Raw genomic sequence first — 22,002 nt, forward strand, 5'->3', positions numbered from 1 at the left:
GCGGGCGGGCTGCCGCTCTCCTCCGGCGCTCGGCGGGGCGGCGGGCGGTGCGCGGGCGCGCAGATCATCGCCGCAGCTGCTGCCCGCCGGGGCTCCCTGCCCGCCACCACCGCTCAGGGCGGGGGCGTCCCCGCGCGGGGCGCCGGCGGCCGCGGCATGAGGCGGGGGGAGAGCGGAGCGCGGCCGGGGCCGGGGCTGCGGCGCGGAGGGCTTGGGCGGCACGGCCAAACTTCGGGCGGCGGCGGCGGCGCCTCCTCCTCACTTCGGAGCGACCTCCCCGCGACTGCCGGCGAGCGGGGCGGTGGCAGCTACCCCACCTCCGGGCCCGCGCTACGCGCGGCCCTAGTGCCGCCGCCGCCGCGCTCCCCGCCCCGCCGCCCGCGCCGTCCGCCGCGGCGGGAGACGGGGGTCACCGCCGGTGCCACCTGCCCCGCGGAGGGGGGGCCGCCGCCCTCCCGTCCGCAGCCCCGGCGGAGGCGGGAGCCGCCCAGCCCGGCAGCGCCGGGTGCGGCGGGGCTGCGGCTGCTCCTGCTCCTGCTCCTTTCTCGCTGGTTCAGCTTTATTTTTCCTTTTTTATTTCGGCTTCAGCCGGGTAACGGACACACGGAGATGGCCGTAAGTGCTTCTGCTGTCCGAGCCCGGAGACCCGGTGGGCTGACCCGAGCGCCCCGCCGCAGCGGCCCCCGGGCGCGGGGACAGGGCAGTGTCCCACCCGCCTGGCCGGAGGGTCCCTCCGCAGGGCTGGACGTGCCTGCAAAGCGCTGGTCCTTCCTCTGCCCGCAGCCCCAAAGTGCCACCGAAAGAGAGAGAAGGCGTTAGCTGTACTGTGGTGGTGCTGCTGTGACCCCCTTTCCCGTACCACTCCTTCTGGGCTCCAGAAAGATGCGAAAACTCTGCCCCACATTCTGCTCTGCCTGCCCAGTTCCCTCCTACACCTGCTCCGCTTCTGTCGTTTAAATGAGAGCCATACACAGTTCTCCCCTTCAGACTTCTCCAGGCTATAAAACAGTATCTAAAACTAACAATGATTAGTGAGTCCCGTGTAGGAATTGTGCTTACTTCTGGCAACTACCTGGTTACTGAATTTGGCCAACTCCAGGTGCCAGCTCTGGGCAATCCAACACTGGCTGTGTTGTGAATGCTCAGGTGCTGTGTTCATCTTTTGTTTGTGTGTTTTGCATGTTAAGAGGTGTTAAATGTGTTTATGTAGGCAACAGTGCCGTTGTACACAGTTGACAAGGTTTGGCATTTTGCAATGCCAGGATGTAACCAGATGAAATGAGGCAGTGGATTTCTTGTAGAGCAAGAGACTTGTTCTCCATTTGGGCCGTGGAATTTGGTGGGTTGTATAAATAACTGGCAGGAACCATTACGAAGGACATTTTACTTCTTTCCCTTATGGCCAGCTAAACCAGCAAAGTAAAAAAGATGCCTTCTAGTTCCTCCCAGCTTTTGTTGCCCTGCGTGGGCAGTGGTGTTGCTTCGCTCTTTCCATTCCTTCTCTGGTATCTCTGTGGCTGTATTAGTGCAGGTACCACATACACGGAAAAGCTGTTTGTGTGGGAAAGCTGGGAATACTCAAAGGGGTGGGAAAGTTCAGCTTTGAGGTTTTTCAGACCCCAAAGCAGTTCTTGTTTTGTTTGCAGCCTCTTGGTGCAGGGAAGCTGTCCTTGAGCTGGTACAAAAGGATAGAAGATGAAAATGAGTAATTTTCTTTTTCCACTTGAACTAGAAGTGTGTCAGGCATCGAGGCTCCATAGGGCCTTTTGTAAAGGAGAGGGAAAGAGTTTCACTGCACTCAGAAGAAGTGGGTTGTTTCCCTAATTACAAGACGCATGGCTGGACGTCGAAGTGCAACACACCATACGCACTGAGCCAATTTCCTGCTGCGGCACGTGCAGGCTGACCAGCCCTGCTGCCCGTGACAGCTATTGGGGACCTCTGCCTCGGAGGTGCTCCAGGTGTGGTAGCTTTGGCTGGCTGTGGGCAGGTCTGGGTTGGCTGTCTGCAGATGCTGCAAGGTGAATGGTTTGGGAGCTCTCAAGGAGGGCTCTCTTGCTTTAGACTTAAATTGGGAGAAGCAGCCTCCTTTCCATGCGTGGAAGGCACAGCTCTTCACGTTACGATAATGCCAGCGGCAGTGGTGTGCTTGGTGGAGAGAAGAGCCGAGCGTGCCATACGTGCCTGCTCTGCACCCTGTTGTGCTCAGGTAACGTGCCCTAAACCTCATCTATGGCGCCGTGTTGGAAGTTTTCCATCCTCCATGCTGAGTCTTTGGCCTCTCTGCTGAGACCATCACTTGGCTGGTGGGACTGGCTGGCCACAAAGATTAAAGGCAGGACCAAGTCATTTGATATGTCAAACATCATTAAGTTCCTCTGCTAATAATATTAGCCTCTTCTGTATCAAAGCTGGAGCAGCTGGTTTGAGTGCAGTGTCACCAAGTCTGAGACTAGATGTGCTGTACTGGTAAAAATTATGGCCAAAAATCAAATACAGTTTGAGAATGTGGCCAAACTTCACAGCCAAATTTTAAGCTCATCAGAAAAAAAGGGATGTGATTTAAATTCTTTCTCAAAGGCTGTTGCAAGGATGGAAAAGCAGACGGAATTTGGCAGCTAGAGGAGACTTGCCTGTGTTGTTTTTGTGCTTATGACAGCTGGAGTAAAACATGGAAAGGACAATGCCTTTATAATCAAAATGAAAATACTGCGCAAATGCCTGTATTGAATTTCTGACAGCCCCTTTAACAGTGAGTAATGCTTGCTCATGTGCAAATGGACTGGGGAGCTCACTGCCACAGCACCTTGAGGCTGGACTTTAGCAGGATTCCTAAAGCAGACTTGATATTTAGACAGAAAATAAGATTAACCAACATTTGAATGGAATATTTAAAAACATGCAGACTACTGCAGGTCCCACTACCTGCCTTACTGGGTTGGAAATTGGCTAAAATGACAATTTAGCCAGTAATTAAATACCAAAGGATGAAAAGTCACAACACTGGGAACATGTTATCTTGAAAGTGCTTCCAGCAGTATTTCTTATGTCTTCTCAGAAGTAGCTGGTATTGGCTCCTAACGGAATCAGGGAATGGGATTAATTTTTGATTACTGGCCTGATAATGGGAGCACCTATGCCTGTTAGGATACTCCTTGCTACAAGGCATAATTTCTACTGGAAGCAGCATAAATTGCTAGTACAGAAGTGGTTATCGCTGATTGCAAACTTTTCTGTGAAACAACAGCTGAACTGAGAGTTTTTAGCCAAGTCCTAAACCTAATGAAACTTTGCATGATTTCAAGCTGCGATTTGGATATTTAGTGCATCCCCTCATGTGCTGTTATGAATCCTTTATTACCTGCTCTAGTCTGAGTTGACCTCTAATGATACAGCAGAATTATTTTATTAATGCATTTCCCCGCAGCAGAAGACCGCTGCGCTGGGCAGTAGCAGAGTCCCCGGCTTTGCCTGGAGTAGCAGGTGTCCCTGGAAATGTGTCCAGAGACACGGGGAGCTTCCCTGCCTGAAACCCAGCATTTCAGCATAGCAGTGTCTGAGCCCTAAAATGAAATATGCAGGTGTGAAGTGATGTGGCGGCTGAGGCCTGACCTCAGAACAAAGAGGCTGATCTCGGCATGGCCGGTACCCTGGAAGGGCAGCGGGTGCAGCCGCTTGGGGCTGAGCGGCAGCAGGGAAGGTCCCACTATGTGAAGAGTGGCTCAGTGCCACTGTGCATCCCTGCACTGCGGTGCCACTGCCTGCTCTGTGTGCTGCTCTCCTCCTCTGGCACACTACATACATGTTTCTGACCTGTTTTGCCGCCATCTGAAGGCGGTTTTGTGAAGCAGCAGGCAAAAGGTGCAGGAGGCAAGAGCAGGAAGGGTGCTAATTTGCCCCTGCCTCTCCCTGCTGAGCTGAGATGGGGCAGAAATAGCCAAGAAACAGCAGACTCTCCCAGAGGCAGAGCTAGTCTGTCCACTTTCTTGCTGCTTTGCCCACAGTAGTTTAACCTCCTGTAAAGTCAGTTGGTTGGCAAGTATTTGAATGTTGGTCTGGGCTTGCACCTTTAGTGCCTCCAGCAGTGTCATTTCGAGCAGAATGATTGGAAAACTGTATTGAGATAAATGACAAAATCAAAAGGTTTCTGCATTTGTGCAGGCAGGGGGACAATTCCTGACTCTGTTCAGCAAAGCAGCAAAAACGCAGACATTCCCAAGCAGTGTTTTGCAGCTGCTTGAGCTTCAACACAGATCAAGGGCAGGGGACAGGGAGGCTACTGAAAAAAATGTCACCCCTTGCTCTGAAACCTCCATCACAGTATGGTTTGCAAGAGGTTTTCTCTGAGCAGGATGGATAGCAGAACAGAATAATGCTGGCAGCTACAAGTGCCTTGCCTAGACCAGGCACTCCTGGTCTAGATCCTTGTCTGTCCAGAGCGGATCCGGCTAGCAGCACTGGAAAGTTTTAATGGAAAAGGCCAGTGGAGGCACGCAGCACTCTCAAAAGCCCTCCAGCCCCTGAGTAGGTAATCTGAGCGGCCAGCTGGGAGTATGATGTTGCACTGATGTGCGCTACTTAAAGAGATATGCGAGTCTGACATCCTACTCCTGCCTCCATTTCCATACGGCTTGAAAATGACTTTTTCTCCTTAGAGGGTAAGGAGATCTTTCCCAATCATGTTTTAGGGCTGAGAGCTTCTCTGAACAGGACATCTTGGTCTGAAATCTTGAAATAGGGTATGTATGAAACCTGGGAGAGAGACCACCTCACCAGCAGGGTTTTTCATTTGACTTGGATTGATTTCCTGCTGGCAGGGCATGGGACCCCATTATTCATTCCTCAGATCTAGGATAGAAAAAAAACATTTCAGGTCTCCTGGGAGAAGTATTTTTGTCATTCCCATGTAGTCCCCCAGGGAACGTGGGCAAAGGAGTTCCACGAGCTGTGCCCTCCGTGAGAAGGCAAAGTCAGTTATCTGATATACAAAGGGTTATTCTTAAGTATCGGACTTGTTGATTCAGAGACGCATGTAAATTACAGCCTGGATTTCCGCTCACAGGATGAAAAATGTTTTGTTCTAATAATAAATACTGAATCTCTGCTGTTTCCATTTACATAACACACATGACACAATGTGTAAATCCTTGACAATATTTTTTTAGAATTTAGCAGCTTGTTTTTCTGCAAACATAAACATTTATTTTTGGTGTTAATAATTAATAATATGCCACATGCCCATAATAAATGCAAAATCTAATCTTGTATAGACATAAATGTGTCTGCCAAAGTGGTCTTTCTGTGCTGTAAATGACTTTCACAAAGTGGTAGCATACATTGTTTTCAATCACTGATGATTTGTTTTGTGAACAGATATGTCATTAAACTATATGTTTTCCTTTGAAAATAACAAATACTTCACACATTATTTTCAGAAGAAAAATAGTCGATAATTATTAAAAAAGGGGAAGTGGTTAATATCAAAATCTTTGCAGCTGTATTCAAAGCAAAGCATAGACAGGAATGTGGACAATCCCAGCAACGGAGGGAAGGAAACATGAGATATGAGAGCATCGGTCCTCATCTCTGCAGTGGAAAGGAGGAGATGTTCTCCTTGGGGTCAAAGTCAGTCCTGACTCTACAGGGTGCAGAACAAGATACCGGAGTCGTGGAGGGTAGCAGATCTATGTACACCCTTCCTGCACCTATTGATTCCCCCCTTCAGAACCCAGTGTTTTTGGGTTTCATCATTTCCTAGAAACCAGCAGTAGCTGAGAAACCTCCTGACAAAGCCTTTGGGTTGTCTTGCTCTTAATGGCTGTCCCACCTGGCAGCCAGCAGCACAGCTGCTCTCAGTTACGGTGTGGCTGCTCTTCCTCACTGTGTTAGCACAGCGGCAGCAGCCACTGGGCTGAAGGCTGTATCTGTGCTCATGAACCCTGCTTAACAAATTGGATCATATTTTAACACTGATTTCTGGTACAAGATGGAATATAGTTTGTCTACTCATCAGTGAAGCCACATGTAACTGTGGTTTGCTGAACTGCACTGGAAATAGCCGTCTTTCCAGAGGAGGCTGAGCTGACTTTTTGGGAAAGGTGAGGATATGCTAAGACCAGAGGAGTAACAAATCATGAGAGTTTTTTATTAGTCTGCTTTGTAAAGACTTCATAGTTTCTATATTTGTTCTGCTTTTATTTGTACTATTCCAACCAACTGATGAAAAAATTAGATAACTCTCATCTTTGTTGAAGGTTTAACTATTCAGTTCATTGTTTGTGGTTAGCAGTATGATGTGAGGGTCCTCAGAAATTGGTCAAACCTTCCAGAAAAGGTAAACTTTAATATTCTAGCATGAAATAATGGAGGAGATGAAAGAGATTTATCGGAAACATTTTCACGCTATCGTTGTGTATTCTGTAGGAGACGAAGATCATAGAAGTCCAATTGCTATTCATGTGTGAACACTTATTAATCAAATGAAAATAGGGTGTCCTAATAATGATGGGTTCAGAGCAATCCGTCTGGCTGACTCAGCTGTTTTTTACAGTGACAAACTCCCTGAATGGTATTGTGCAAGGTGCTTTGGAAGAAAAGGTTCAAAATTCCCCATTTTCTGAATTTCTTTCTGCTTAGTTCACCTTCTGCTTGGGCACTCTTTCTTCGGGAAACCCACAGGTGCATAGAGCTTCACGGAGGTTCATGTCGCTGTAACTGAGCCGAGTCCTGGGGGAGCCTCCTTACCCGCATGGGTGACCATAGGGTACAGCTGTCAATACAATTGATCAAAAATGTGCCCAGCAAAGGGTTTTTTTTGCATTTGCAAAAAGGCTTTTAAGAAAGAAATGTTCTATAGAAATGGCCAGCCCCAATGCAAGCTTCAGCCATTTTTCAAACATAATAGTAAGCATAATATGTTATAAAAAGGAATAGATTATTTGTCCAAAAATATTTAACGTGTTCTTGAAATGGAGGTTCCATCTTTTAATTCTATATTTTGAAAATATTTCACGTGCTTGTTTTTTTTTAGCATACGTTTGCCAGGTCTTGGAGTCAGGGACTGCTTCTTATGTTCGCGTACAGAACCTAACACTGCTCTCATCTGAGTTATGCATCTATGGTTGGACTTGCTACGTATAATACACACAGTAATTAACAGTAATTCATCAGCTGTTGTCAGATATCTTCTGGCGGTTAATACTATCCTAAACATCTTTCCTTTTCAAAAATAGCTTTTTAAAGACTTGTAGCTCTCATAGTATGTATGTGATAGCTAGCTGAAACAACTAGCCATGCTGAATTTTTTGCAAGTGCAGCTTAATGTTTGGCTACCACGACGACTGCATTTTCTGTGTTGAAGAACCAACTATATTCTGTTCCCTCAGCAGGGCAAAAGGCACATATTGAGACCTACCGGTTATTTACCCAATCCCACATGTGTTCCTACACAAATACGGATGTTACTTAGTACCAATTTTAATCGGCCCAATATTTTAATATTGAATAGAAACACTCCAGGGATTATTTTCATTTTTCTGTTGATGATTAAATTATTTCATGGAGGAAAAGCATAATTTAACATTCAGCAGTGAATTACAGTAGCGCTCTGACATGAGATAAAACCAGAAGGACAATGGGCAGAGATAGAATTTGAAATTCTCTTATCTGTCCCAATGAAAAGGAGAAATAAGTATATAAAAGCATTTGCTACTTGAAAACCTGGATTATGAAGAGGCATTTTTGAGTGTTCATTTGATAGGAGTGTGGAACTCCTGGAGGGAGAGATAGGGAAAACTCAGCTAGTTTCCATATGAGTGAACCACACTTTTGTCAGGTAACCATTGGTTTTGATTTGTGGTATACCATTACGAACCAGTGAAGGGCAGCACTAACCAACTGTTTTAGGTAACTAGAAAGATCACTAATTATGTTTCAAAGTGTAAAATGATGTAAACATTAATTGACTCGATTTGCTATGAAATTTGTTGCATTGCTGTATTACTGCAAAACAGCAACTTCAAGAGCATTCTGTCATCGTCAGAGCTGAATTCTGCAGCTACAAATTAACAGCTTATAATAGATTTTAGGAAAGGGCATTTAATTTACTGAAAAGCTGAATCTCTTGCTAAGAGTATGGTCAGTTCAATTGCTTTATTAGGTTATAGCACAGGATCTATACATCAAACAGATTTTAGCAGGTTGAATTATGGTTCATATCAGAAATACGTAATAATACAGATATTTTTGTAGTTAAAAACACTGGAGGTATGCTTTTCTGCACAAATTGGTAGATGAGATTAGGTCATTTATTTCTGAAGTTTCCTTCAGCTTTTTTTAATAGGAAATAATGATTTGTATGTCTGATAAACTCGTATTTATGCTCAATATACTAGGATATTAGAAAGAACTTTCATTGGCAATTTTATTTTTTTCCTCATGTCTGAAAATTTAGCTGTAAACTTGTACAAACTCTTTCAAAATACTATCTTATTTGAGAAGGAATAAGTTAAAAGATGTTCTACTATTTAGTCTCGTTTTAAATGTCCTATGCCCATGTGCACATTCACAAATTACTTTAACAACCCTTTTTTCGCCCAAAAAATTCATATCTTGACTTTCCATAGGAAGCTATGTTATACTATAAGTTCATGCAAACAATAGTTCATCTATTTACTTGTAAAAACAAAGCTCTACATCATCCTGAATTTGAAGTATTTGTCATGGCTGTGAAAAACAGATGAATCAGTCCTGTTAGATGATTAACCGAATACCCTATAAATAAGGATCTTCACTGTGATTTTATAGTAGAGAAAGGTCTCTCCATGTATATTCAAATAGCAAACAACAATATTAATTTGCAGCATTGCTCCTTTTTACAGAGAAAATAATTATTCTAATACTAGGAGTATTTTAGTGCTAAAGAAACATGTCTTGACTCAGCTCATAAATGCAAGTGTGCGCGCGTTCAGCCTTACTGTCTCCTTCCCATCCACGCTGCCTGCTGTAGCCTCTGGCCGCCCAGCCAGTCCGCAGTGGGGTCACGCAGACCCAGGGCAGTCCCTAGGGCTGAAGAGAGATGGAGAAATGTGTCTGGGGTCTCCAGGAGCAGCTCTGAGTGGAGTGACTTCTGCTGACCCTTTGGGCGGTATGCTGCCGATTAGTTTTTTAGACACATGATAAAGATTAGCGTAAAGCCCAGCTGTCAGGCAAGCCCTTGCCTGTTAATCCAAAAGTGTCTACTTTAACCTCGGAAGTTTTGGTGCATGGTATATGTACGAGTAATCATTATGTATGCCTCCACTGTGAGCAAAAAGCAAGTTTGTGGGAAAAGTTTTAAACAGTTGCTAGAGTTAACGTAACTCCTTGCTTTATCTGGAATTATTTTTGTTGTTGTTTTATCCACTGAATATTTGAAGTACGAACATGAATTCAGATCGTGCCACTTACTGTGTACTTACAATGATGTTTTGCGTGATGTGAATGCTTTAGGTTTTTTTAAAGATGTCTTTATAGAAGTCTTTCTGGCGTACAGCTGGCCTTCCTGCCAAAAAAAGGTCCATGGTGGAGAACAGAGTAGGAATGGCATCCGTGGCACTTCAGGCGTAGAAAGTAGGCGTTTGGTCTAAGCGAGTTATCTTGGCTCCCTAGTGCGAGGGCGTGAGACAGGCAAGGATTCATCCCACGTAAGAGGTCTGAATGAAGGAGGATTAATTACAGAGAGGACCCTACTGGGAGCCTCAAGGCTTAGGGGGAGGCTCCAGGTGAGCGATCCCCTGGACACTGTCTCTGCAGCCCCGGGACGGCTCTGCTGAACCACTTTTGAGAGAGACGCTGGCTTTATTTCCTCGCCCTCTCTTTCACACAGACGTGCGATCCCTTCAGCCTTGCAGTAGTGGAGGGAGGTTGTCAGGGCCAAGATAACTCTAGTTGTTTTCTTTCTCTAGCAGACTTGTGTACTAACTAAACATAAATATCAGGATTTTCACTTTTCTATAGTCAACAACTTTTATTTATATTTTAAATATCACCTGCATTGCAAGACATTTATTACTATATTTAATGTGCAAGACTGTCCAATTAATTAATGAAAAATTCCCCTTCTCCTTTTAAGGGTTTAAAATAATATTTTATGGATGCATCTGGGACACTGGTTACAAATTAAAATGGCGACATTTGCTGCAATAATGGTTTTTATGTTGGAGAACCAGACCAATAGATCAGATTATAAAAAAGACGAATGAATCAACAAATGAATTAAATGATTAAAAGCTTAAGCTGGCACTGAAGTTTGTATGTTTACTCTGATATGTAAAACATCTATTGATCTGAAGTTTGATCAGTAATATTTACAAATTTATTCTCATATACATCATTATTATTGTATTCTCTTATATTAAAAGTTACCTGAGTAGGGCCCTGGCACTTCAGCCTGAACACTGCTTACACGAGCTGCTGCCGTTGCTCAGGCACCTTGAGGAGCTCTGTTTTCCATGCATTGGTAGGGCTTCCCTCTAAAATAAAAAAAAGCAGGAGGGAAAATGTTTCCCCCAGGTGAAATTTTTACCATTCAGGTGCACCAGTTCACTAGTGTTGGTGTGCGTTGTGTGTGGAAGCAGGCTGAGGAGAGCTGGTGGAGCCATCCCGGGGTGTGGAGGGTCCCAGAGGGCTGTGACCGGAGAGGGAGCAAGAGCGGTTCGGGGTTCTCAGCAGTGCCCCCTCCCTCGGGACAGGGTTGTCTTTCTGAGTGAGAACAGTGCAGCAGAGGAGGCCAAGGAGCAAAGACTGCATGAGTTTGGATGTTGGCATGAACAAGAGCTGGAGGAGAGGGAATGCAGGAGGAGGTCAGACCCATCTAAAACACGGACCCTTGTCAGGCTTGTGAGCTCGGACTGCAGGGCAGTGCATCTCTGGAGATTTCTTTTGTTTTCAGAGATCTGTGTTTCTCTAGGGCTTTTAAGAGTAAGGTTTCTGTGGGTAAGCTTTTCTTTTTCTAATCCCTTATTCCTCGTTTTTTTGGCACATCCTCTGAAAAGGCGTTATATCAGACATCACACACAGTTGTGACCTTGATGCTGCTGGGAAGGGTGCATGCATGCCCTTCCCTCCTACGAGTTCGGACCTTTTAAGGGGTCCAAGGACTTATTTCAGGACCTGAGAGGATGGGTACTTGCTGTACCATGCTCCAAAAAGGTATGTACAGGGAACAAAAGATGTGAACCTGGAGGTTTCTCTTACAAAACAGAGCTTGAAAGGGGCTGCTTACAATAGATAAGTAATTCCAGAAAAGCAAAACTGGATCAAGCTGAATCTGGGGTTTGTTAAGTGTGGAAAGCTGGGCAAAGGCACGGTCTGCTGGGTAAAAGAGAAAGTACAAAGGAACTCCAAAGGCAAATAGTTTAACAGAATTATTTTTTTTCAGACTTATACACAAACACAGAAAAAGCGTTAGAAAGAAAAGTTTCTGGAATCAGAAGTTAAATGCCAAGGGGATGCATCTATGGTACATCTGTGGTTGATGCTAAACCTACAACTGCTTTCAACAGGTGCAGGGCCCAAATCTGGCTCTTTTGAAGATGCCGGCAATGTGTCCTTCAGGCCTTCTACCCTCTTTGGCTCTTTGATTGCAGCAGCTTTGTTTGCAGATCTGGGTCTGGGTTCTGGGAGGGGAATTGAGGGATTGAGAACTGGGAGAGCATGTTTTGACGTTAGCATCTGCCATAGTGGGGAATCTGGCCACTGGCTTCCAGTCCTGCCCAGCATTTCACACAGATCAGAATCAACATCAGCTAAAGGTGTAATTTAAGTACTAGCCTTCTGACTGTCCAGTTTGCAGTGCCCCTCTGTATTTTTTCCTAAACAGAAAAATGGTAATTAAAATTACATGAGGAACATACAATTGGGCAGTGAAGCAGTAGAGCACAAAGAACATAGCCAACATATGTAAGAACATAAAGTAAAATACTTGTTCTTATATTTCATATTCTTCACCTGATGGCTAAAATCACAGTTTATATCCAGAGTGAGAAACATTGTGCACTTGACTAATATATATTGCAACATTTAAAGAATGTATTATTTATAGAGAGTCATAAATATATTATTTTACATTTGTAGATATTTAGTGGCATGGATCTAAACGATATTTTTACAGGAAATAAAAACACGCTGCTCTGATTGGAATCTGAAGGGACCCTGCTGGAACAACCCATAACGGGCAACACCAGCGGCCAAAATGGGGCAGGGAAGCCAGCGGGAAGATGCTAAATACTCCTGTGAGTGTCGGGGCAGTACAGCTTATAACTGCAGATGCTGAAGTTTGTAGGTAGCTCTACTTAGGGGAATAATTTCATATTAGTTCTTAAGGGTTCTTTTGTCTTTGTAATTGCATTCTCTTGTAAATAAATATGCAGGATATCTTACCAAACAGAAAACACGAAGTCTTTTACAATAGGGAATTGCAATATTTAGAATCGTGTCATTTCACAAGTTGTTGCCTGAACACCCATTTACTTCTGAGAGACTTGGTCCAGCTGCCCTGAAATAGCTACTTACTCCCTTCAGATTCTTATTTTTCAAAAAAAACTATTAAAATTGGGTTCTGAACTAGTTTTGGGGTTTTTTTAAAAGGCCCTGTTTTGCTCAGCCCAGCATCTGAGAGCTCAAAAGATAAGCATTTCTCAACATGAACAACCTGAAATGTATTTTAAAAGCAAGCCATTAGAAACATTGTTTTCTAGTACATTTCACAGTTTATTGATGCTGAGTAGTGCAAAAAATTATGAAGAAATACATCTAGAGTAATTTTGTCACTGGACCATCATAGAAAGTGTGATCAGTCTCATAACGAATAATAAACAATGTGCAGCTGGAACTGCAGGGAGGAAGTGCATGCATGACTGCAATAGAGGTCTCATGGGCTAATTGTGGGTGTCAAGGTCCTCTCCCCTCCCCCAAATGAAGAAGTGACCATCTAGCGGCACAAACAATTGCTGTTCCGTCGTCTTTCATACACAGGCTGCTAAAAGAGTATAGGAAGGGAATTGAGATGTATGTCAAAAATGACATTAACATGGAAAGTCTATTTCCTTGCCGTGGTGCTCTCTAGGATAACTTGTGTGTGGTTGTCTCACTGCAGCTGTGGTCTTATCGTTATCACCGTCAGATGCATCTGCTTGCTTATTTCTGCCCCCTTTTATTCACAGAAAATGAAAACCAGAAGGTCCATTTCAGCTGAATGCATGTTCTCCAGTTGATCTAATAACTTAATCTGTTTTCTCCTGCAGATAGGCTTCTTCACTCCCATCTGCCATGTAGATCTCTAAAGTGTTGTGGGAATTGCTTTAAGCAATGTTGATGTATCAGATAAGAGAGAGGCATTTACTGTGGAACAGATAAAGAACTTGTCTTCCCATTTAACAGTTTAGAATCAATTAGTTAATAGATGGTTAGTGGTTCATGTAGCTTGATGGCTCCTTGGCAGCATCCTGAGAAGGCAGGAATCCTTGGATGCTGTTATTGCACCACAGTGACATAATACGTGACATCGTCCTCTGCCACAGTGGTTGGTAGCAGGAGGATGGAATTTACCCAGCAGCCGTCGGATTTCTGGATAAGCTATTCTAGTTTTGTCCTGGCAGATACTGAAAAGAATAAGGGTACCAGTAGGATGAAGTCCTTGTTAAAGCCATCTTTGCTCCACCCTGTATGGTATATTAACCATACCTCAGTCATCCTTCTATATCTGCACCTCTCAATCCTATTACCAGTTACTGGAACCAGCCACTCTCCATATATATTTTAGAAATTAGTCTCTGATTATTAAATCATGACTGCATGTTAACACCCATTATTTTTATAAACCCACTGCAGACTCCCATGCATTATAAATAAATTGTATTAACTCCAGTTCATATGAAATATTTATAAATATCATGGAATGGGCTTACTTTCTGTGCATAGTTATTAGACATTTTAGATTATAGAAGATTGCAAATGGTCAATTATGTAAAATTATGAGAACACAGACTTAAAACTAGGCTCATAATCTGTCAACAAGAGAGACACACAAAACCAAGATTCCAACTGGGTTCAAGAAGAGTGACATGCTTTATGTTTCTTAATTATTTTTATTTCCCAGTAGTATTGCTATTGCCAGAGCTCAATTTACCATGTGCCAATGAAAGAGTAGTAAGTTGCAGAGACACTCCTATATCAGATGAGAGAGTTTCACTCTCATGTGTTGTCAGAACATAAACCCATAGAGGACAGATGATTTTAGCTACACTGTGTTCGACTCGGAGCAATTTTGGAGTTTGGGCAAAATTCAGTTGTGAAGTAAGTGGTTCTTACCAAAACCCTGCTGGAGATGGGCAATGAGGCTGTTGATGTCACTGAATGCTCAGCAGCTAATAGGGATTACAAATCTAAATTACTTTTTTTTGCAAATCTAGATCCTAACTCCTAAATGAGCCTTTGAAAATCCCCCCTAGCGTGGTAATAAAACCCAGAAGCCAGAGCAGGAGTACTGAGGCTGCTGGTTCACAGTGCTCTATTTTATAGAGTAGGGAAGGACATGGCTGAGTGACAGAAAGACATCATTTAGAATATTCATCCAGGTTCCACTGAATCCAATGGAAAGCATCTTTGCTTCTCTGGGAAAACCTGGGGAGATCAGTGACAAAGATCTCTGAAACCCTCAGCCCGGTGCTCCAAGCTGGCCTGTCGTACAGCTGCCTGTTAGTTTGCCCACTAGGGATCAGAAGCTGTTGAGAAGTTTTACCTTTTTGTTTTGGTAAGGAAGCTCTTCTAAGAGGATTCGGTATGGTGTTTCGTATAAACATGATAAATCTGTTTATTCAACCTCCTCTCATCCACAGCTTGCTCCTAACTAAATCTAGGTTATGTCCCTAGTTAGAAAATTTAATTAATAAATAAGTTAAATGTTTGTATAGCACCTTGAAGCTGTAAAGTGCTGTCTAAATACCGAGTACTAGCAAGTCTCTCAATTATGATACAGCATGTTTATACAAATGTTTGATGTCCTCAGAATGTTTGGACTAAATGGAGCATATTTCCTGTTGAGAATAGATTTTGCTGGTTGGAAACTATGCCTTATGAAATGCAGACTGCTGTCACAGCATCCAGTTCAGGAAAATAACAACATAAAGAAACATAATTTGCAGCATTAAAACTGCATTTTCTAAATATTTGGAAGCAGGAGTAAGAGTTCAAAGAATGCCCTCTTCCTTGTTTAATCTGAATCGTGTTGCTTTGCTGATTATAGGAGCACCTGCAAGTTTTATTATAGTGGTATTGCATTTGACTGTAGTTAATGGTCTGACTATTTTCATTATGTATTTTTATGAGTTTGTAATTTGGACATTTTGAAATGGAAACATAATGGAAATCATAATAGAATTAGGAAGCTTTTCTCTAGAAGAACAATTTTCTCCACAGCTTGCTCCTACCAATCCAATTTTTCTCATTGTATTTAAGCAGAGGAGGGTGCCGGCTTTGGGAACACTGGGACTTGCTGGGAACTCCAGGACTGCAGTCAGGGAGAAGGCTTGCTCTAAACTGGTCTTGCTGTCACTGTAGTTGTGGGACACATGTAATAAGATGCACAGTAAGACTAAGAGAAAATGTAGTTTAAGTCAGAGTCCTCTTCTCTTTTCACGCTTAAGACAATGACTTCTCCCTCTATATACCAGGCTGTACTTCATTAGCATAAGCTTTCTTTGACTTAGAATATCTTTAGCATTCTGATTCTCAAGTGTTGAAGCTGTCAGGCAGTGGCTTGGAAAGCAGAATCTATTTTTTCCAGGGAAATATTTCACATCATTACAATGCTTTTCAACCCCAACTAAGGATAGGTTATGAACTACAATGTCACTGCTAATGCCGGTAAAGAAGTCACATTTTGCTGTGATGGAGAAGAAAAATCATGCCTATGGAGACACCAGAGAATGCACGTACATTTTGGGTGAAGAGCTGTTAGACTTCTAACAGCTATGTCAGAATTTGTATGCTTGTAATTGAAAACTGATACTGGATAATTAAGCCATGCCAACAGGTAGCCTCAAAGATGTGCTACCAAGGATACAGCAGCTATTCATGGCATTAAAAAAGCTTTAAGGTAGAAAACTCTGAATTGCTGACCATTAGGCTGGCTCTGCTGCCACTGAAGTAAGGTAGAACTCCTGTCAGCCTCCATGGGAACTGCGCTGCACTACTGACACATGCGTCAGATAATTTCATCGTTAATTGCATGGCCGAATATCTTAATTGTCAATCTGACTCAGCCTTACTCATCAGTCACATATTAAGAGTATAGATGGGCAAAGAGCAACTGTTCTTGCAATGGCTATCAAGCCTTCAGTATTATGGGTTTTCTTGCCAGATGAAATTAAAGCTGAGTGGAGCTAGAGAAAACTCCATTCAGAATAGTGGTCTGATAAGAAATAGCTGCTTATGTGGTGATTAGGAAGTCACCTAAGTGATGGTTAAGAGAATAATTCCACGAACTTGAGCACTAGCCTGCTTATGCGTTGCTTTCCCTCCTCTCCCTGGAAGTCGCTGTGCTCCAGCAGAAGTAATAAATCATGGTGGGTAGGGCTGCAAAAGGCTGCCCGGGTGCCCAGCCTGCCCCCTCCCTCCTGTGGGGTCCCTGGGTGCCCCGCTCCGTCGCGCCTCCCCTGCAGCCATTTGCTTCCTACAGTTGCCATTTGTAAGCCAAAGGCAGTTTTTTCTGATGTTCTTGCTTTTAGCTCTATTTTCTCTGGTATTTTCTATCCTATGGAAATCAGATGACAGGCAGAACCACAGATGGAATTAAACTGAGTAATCCTCAAATTCATTATTCCAGACTTATACCTATGTTTTGTGTATCTGAAAGCTGATAATTATTTTTCTGTGGATAATTTATCATTGGTGCAGCCTTTACTTGTCTCACCTTTCCCCCTACCTTATCAACCGAGACCAAGCCTGTAGCATAGAAGCATCCTCCACTTCTTTACCTAATGCTGTACAGAGACCTGCTGGTTTCTCTGCCTGTGATCCCACACCTGCAGCACCACTCTGCATTGTTGGACTTTCCTTAACTATCTCACGCTTTTTAACACATGAGATGTGTTGTGACATGATCTAGGTAACCCTGCTCCGGCAGGGGGATTGGACTAGATGATCTTTCGAGGTCTCTTCCAATCCCTAACATTCTGTGATTCTGTGAGATGATGTTGCAGACAAGTTGAGCTGTCTTCAGTGTATGCTTTTTGCTTCCGTAACACAGCAGCCATGGGAACGGGCTGCTCTAGCCTACTGCTGGTAATCTGGACACCCAGTACTCTGCCACAGCTTCACCAATGCGCAGGACCTGTTTAGCCAAACACGTGTTCATCCCATACTTATTAATTGCCTAAGTCTCTGATTTCCTGTTTACTTTAATTCTTGTTTTGCATATGAATTTTTTGATGTGTCATTTGGGTGTAGAAGCTTCTCTTCTTTTCCTCTGGGTGTCTTTCTGTTGAGGTAGCCCATCAGTGAAGGCTCCCTGGTCCTGTGTAACCTCTTGTCCACAGGAACTTCAAATCACTATTTAAGCTGATTAGTAAAGAGCATTTACTGTAGATATTAAAATCCCAAACACTTAAGAGATCTTCAGCTATCATAATAGCTGCATAAGCTATTATGCAGCATCTACACTGTTTGTCTTTTTTTCTGAGATGTTCATATAAGTCTTATAATTTCAGTTCTCAACGTGAGCAATTTCCAATATTGGTCAAATGTTTTCTGGTGATTCCTGAAACTTCCTGGCTCTCACCTGAGGTCATGACCCAAACTGTATTTTTGGTGTCTGCAGTTTCCTTCTTGAGAATGATCAGGAATCCTAATACAGAGTTAGGAGATTGCAGTGTTTTGTTCCCAAGCACCAAGCTTCTTCACCCACTGGGTTGTCCAACTGGGCAAAGTTGCAGCTAGTATCTAAAGTATCTGTTTTGTTTGATGCTGAAGTGATGGATGATCACAGTGTGGATCCTTTCCTTGTTTCTTCAGTAAATATTAAGACATTTTAAAGCTTTATGGGTGAAGTCCTATACTTATTTACATGAATGTAATAGTACTAATGTCCATTGGATTATATTGTTAAAACTGAGCAGAATTTAATTTATTACATTTTGTTTAGTTAAATGCAATTTCTAATTAAAGAGTAGTAGTTCCTATGATACTGTTTGCATTCTTTGTAGCACGTGTGCATTTTAAAGAAACATACAGTATATATTGAGATAATACTAACTGTCATGAGGGTTTCCAGAGCAATTGTTTTAGCTGAAATCTGCAGTAAATAGAAGAATAAACCCCAAGGTAAATATCAGTAGCTTTATAGCTCCCCATAGCACAACAGGGAGTGCTACAGAAAAGCAGTCAATTTCTATACAGGCTTTATTTTTCAGTGCTGGTTTTCCAGCGGATATAGTGATCTGGAACTGAGAACACACAAAAATAGTTGTTTTCACAGAAGCAAAATGCATTCTCCAGCACTCTTGTCCAAGTGCCAGATCAAGAAATGGCCAGTGAGACATGAAAGAGATGCCCAAGCTACAGCTCTATTAGCCCAGCTGAGATGAGGACCCCTTGGCACGTTTGTGTGATGCTGTACAGTGTGAGACCCCCCACCCATCCCTGCCAAGGTGGCGTGTCCAGAGCGCGAGGTGGGCCGGATCCCTGTGGGATGCGGAGGGGGCCAAAGGGTGCATCTCAGCCTCCTCCAGAGGTGAACACTAGCTCTCTTCTTGCCCCTTTGAGTTGTCCCATCTAATGAAACTTATAAACTTTCCTTCACCTGGTTCCAGTTCTAGCTCTCCAGCTATATTCTTCTGTTACTATGACACACGTATATAGATACAGATTATTCCCCAACAAAGTGTATGAAGAGAATTGTACTTCCCAGTACTTACGTTATCTGGATGTGACTTCATTAGGAGTTATAGTACAAATGTGCATTAAAATACATGAATGATTTAGCTGTTGAAAGATTCTTAATTAACAACATGAACAATATCCTTTCCACTAACCAGTGGAAGAAAGGAATCAAGCATGGGCAAGTGAGGTTGTTTTATTTTGACAAGAAGTGTGAATTGCACTTTCTTAAACCAGGATGCTTCCCAGTTCCCCACCGCACTCTGAAATTCGGAGGACAAGGCCAGAAGGAGCTTGAGATCGGTCAGTCAAACCTTCTCTTTCTGTTAGACCATTCAGTTTCTCCCTCTTTGCTATCAGGCTCAATAACTCACTGTATTCATAATTAAAAATATGTTCTGAATTTTGAGTTTGAATTAATCTGTCTTCAGCTTTCAGCCCTTGTTTCTTGTTATGCTTTTCCCTGCTAGATTAAAGATCCCTTTAGTGCCTGTTATTTTCTGCCCACGAGGTGCTTTCTGTTGTGATCAACTCGCCACTCAATCTTCTTCTTGATGAGATAAATAGATTGAGCTGTTCAGGTCTCTCACTGTAAGGTATTTCCTCCAGCCTCCATTATTTTATGTATGTGAGCTTCTTCTGCACATTCTTCAATTTTTTTTAACATCCTCTGCCTTACACGGCTTCTCATATCTAAAAGGAGCAATCTACCACAAAAATTGCTTCTTTTTTTTTTTTTCCCTAAGGAACAATCATCATACAATGACCCTATGCAAGCCTCAAAATAACAAGAACTGGATTTCTTTTGACAGCATTCATTTATTAGGCAACGAGGCCAGCTGAACATATCTGAATCTTACTGCTTCGCTTTTGTGTGAACCAGATTGCACCAAAATCCTCTGATTCATCAGAGGGGAAGGTGAACAGTGGTGCGTGTCCCCAGGAGGGGCCACCTAGCCCTGTCACAGCTGCTGATGTGTTGGACTTAAACCTGGAAGCTTTGTGGAGGGGATAGGAATAGTGCCCAGCACCAGGACAAAGCCAGGGATCATGCCATGGCCAGCCCTGCTATGCCAGACCTGGGAACGTGCTAATACCATAGTGATTCAGTGGTTTTAAGCATATCCGATATCAAGCAGGAGCAAACATATTGTGGGTGCGGAGTGCTCTGGGGAGAAAGGCGAGTCAGATGAATACCACTGGTACTGCAGCCTTCGGGGGCAAGGGAAGGTTTATCCTGACTGTGCAGAGGAGGGCTGAGAGCAGAAAGAAACTGCTTCCCCACTTGCAGGTGTCCACCAGACCCCTTGTTTACTACTCTTGTGATACTTGCTGGTATTGATGGTAGCGATGTGGTTGAAGAACCAAATGGTATCAGCCATTGTAAGTTTAAAAAAATTGTGATTTGCCCAAATTTGATAATTAAATAACTTTACAATGCAGAGTAAGTTGTACATAATTAAAAAGGCAGTTTTAGGGCTAGTAAAAAGAGTAGAAGAATAGAAGATGCACTAATTAAGTTTCTCTCTGATCTGTATACCTGGTGGAATCAAACTGCCTTTTAGAAGTCAAAGCGAATTACAGGTGAGTTCCTCCTGATGTACAGGGTACAGAACCTGGCTTTTCTGCTGTCTGTACCAGCAAATCTCCCCTTGAGTGCAGGGAAGCTGCCCACAAAGACTTCACTGCGTTGCCAGGACCTAAATAATTAAAAAATTCTTCACTTTTATACAGGAATGCTATATATGGTGAAACACATGGCATTCATTGCTTCAGCTGCTGGAGGACTGAGGAGATGATGTGTTGGGATTTCAATAGTCATCTATGACCGAACAGTCATGGTTCAATAATTTTTTCATGCTGTTTAAAAAAAGCTGTTTAAGAAATTGCTAATATTTCATTTAAAACCGTGATCGTTTTGATGTGATGACAGCGGGTCAAGCTTGGAGGCGGTGTCACAAACAGAAAGATATGAATGTTCAGCATATAGAAGTATTCATTAATGACTCATAAGCAAGTATGCCTGGCTACTAATTGGAGATTTTTGTGCAGAAGGATTGTATTTATGGGCTCCATACAATCTAACTTATTTTCATTCTGCTGCTTGCGAGGTTATCTTTTTGGCAGGAAGAACTCATTAATCAAAATCCTTCCTTTTGTAAATGACAGGGTATTGGGAGGGTGGGGAGAGAGGAGGGCAGGTAGAATATGCATCTGAAATGCCAGAGAGATGCTGCGCTGATACAGCTCGTACCACCAAATAGTAAAAGGGATGTCAGAAAAGAGGAAAGCCTCTATTCTAGTACTCCTCATGTCAGTGCATTGCTGGTGAAACCCAGCTCTACTTCTGCGTGTGAAATCTGAAGTTACACTTTTATCATCCTTTTATATCTATTAATTGTTTTAAAGTAATGCAGCTAAAATCCAATCTGCTTACCATCAAAGTATTTGAATTAACATTTTACGTTCTCAGCTGACGCAATTTTCTTATTGTTTCAGGGTTCTTGTTGGAGTCAGGGTTTGTTGGGGGGCTGTGGGGTTTGGTCGGGGAGCCTGATCTTGCTCCCGCTGGGTACAGGGAACCCCCTTTCTATCCATGTGCTGTGGTTGCTCTCCAGCTACCAGAGGCAGCGCAGCCTGGAGAGCAGGCTGCGCAGAACAATGGTGGAGTGCCTGGGGTACTTAGAAATAGAGAACCGCTATGTATGTGCTTAACAATGTGCAAGGGAAGGCTGCAAATGTTTCCTTGGCTTGCTTCTCCTCAAGCTAAGGTCTCTGCTTTTTTCACATTCTATTGTTTTTGAGCAAGAAACAGATGTAATTTAAACAGATTAAATAAGGTATCTCCACTCTTTTAAAGGACTGAAATATGCATTCTCTGAAACAGTTTTCCTGGCACAGAAAACTTGGTATTTGAGCTCTTTTTGCTTACTCTGTATCATGGGCTAACAGATAGGGATTTCACATTTCTACTGGCAAAACCACCTTTTATCCTGTTCTAGCAAGGCCAGGTTGATCTATTTTTTAAGATAAATACATCATTGACCCTGTCTGCTAGCATACTTTATGAATTCATTAACACTTTCC

The sequence above is a fragment of the Nyctibius grandis genome, chromosome 8 (genome assembly GCF_013368605.1).
Source record: "Nyctibius grandis isolate bNycGra1 chromosome 8, bNycGra1.pri, whole genome shotgun sequence".
In the NCBI taxonomy this organism is placed as follows: domain Eukaryota; kingdom Metazoa; phylum Chordata; class Aves; order Nyctibiiformes; family Nyctibiidae; genus Nyctibius; species Nyctibius grandis.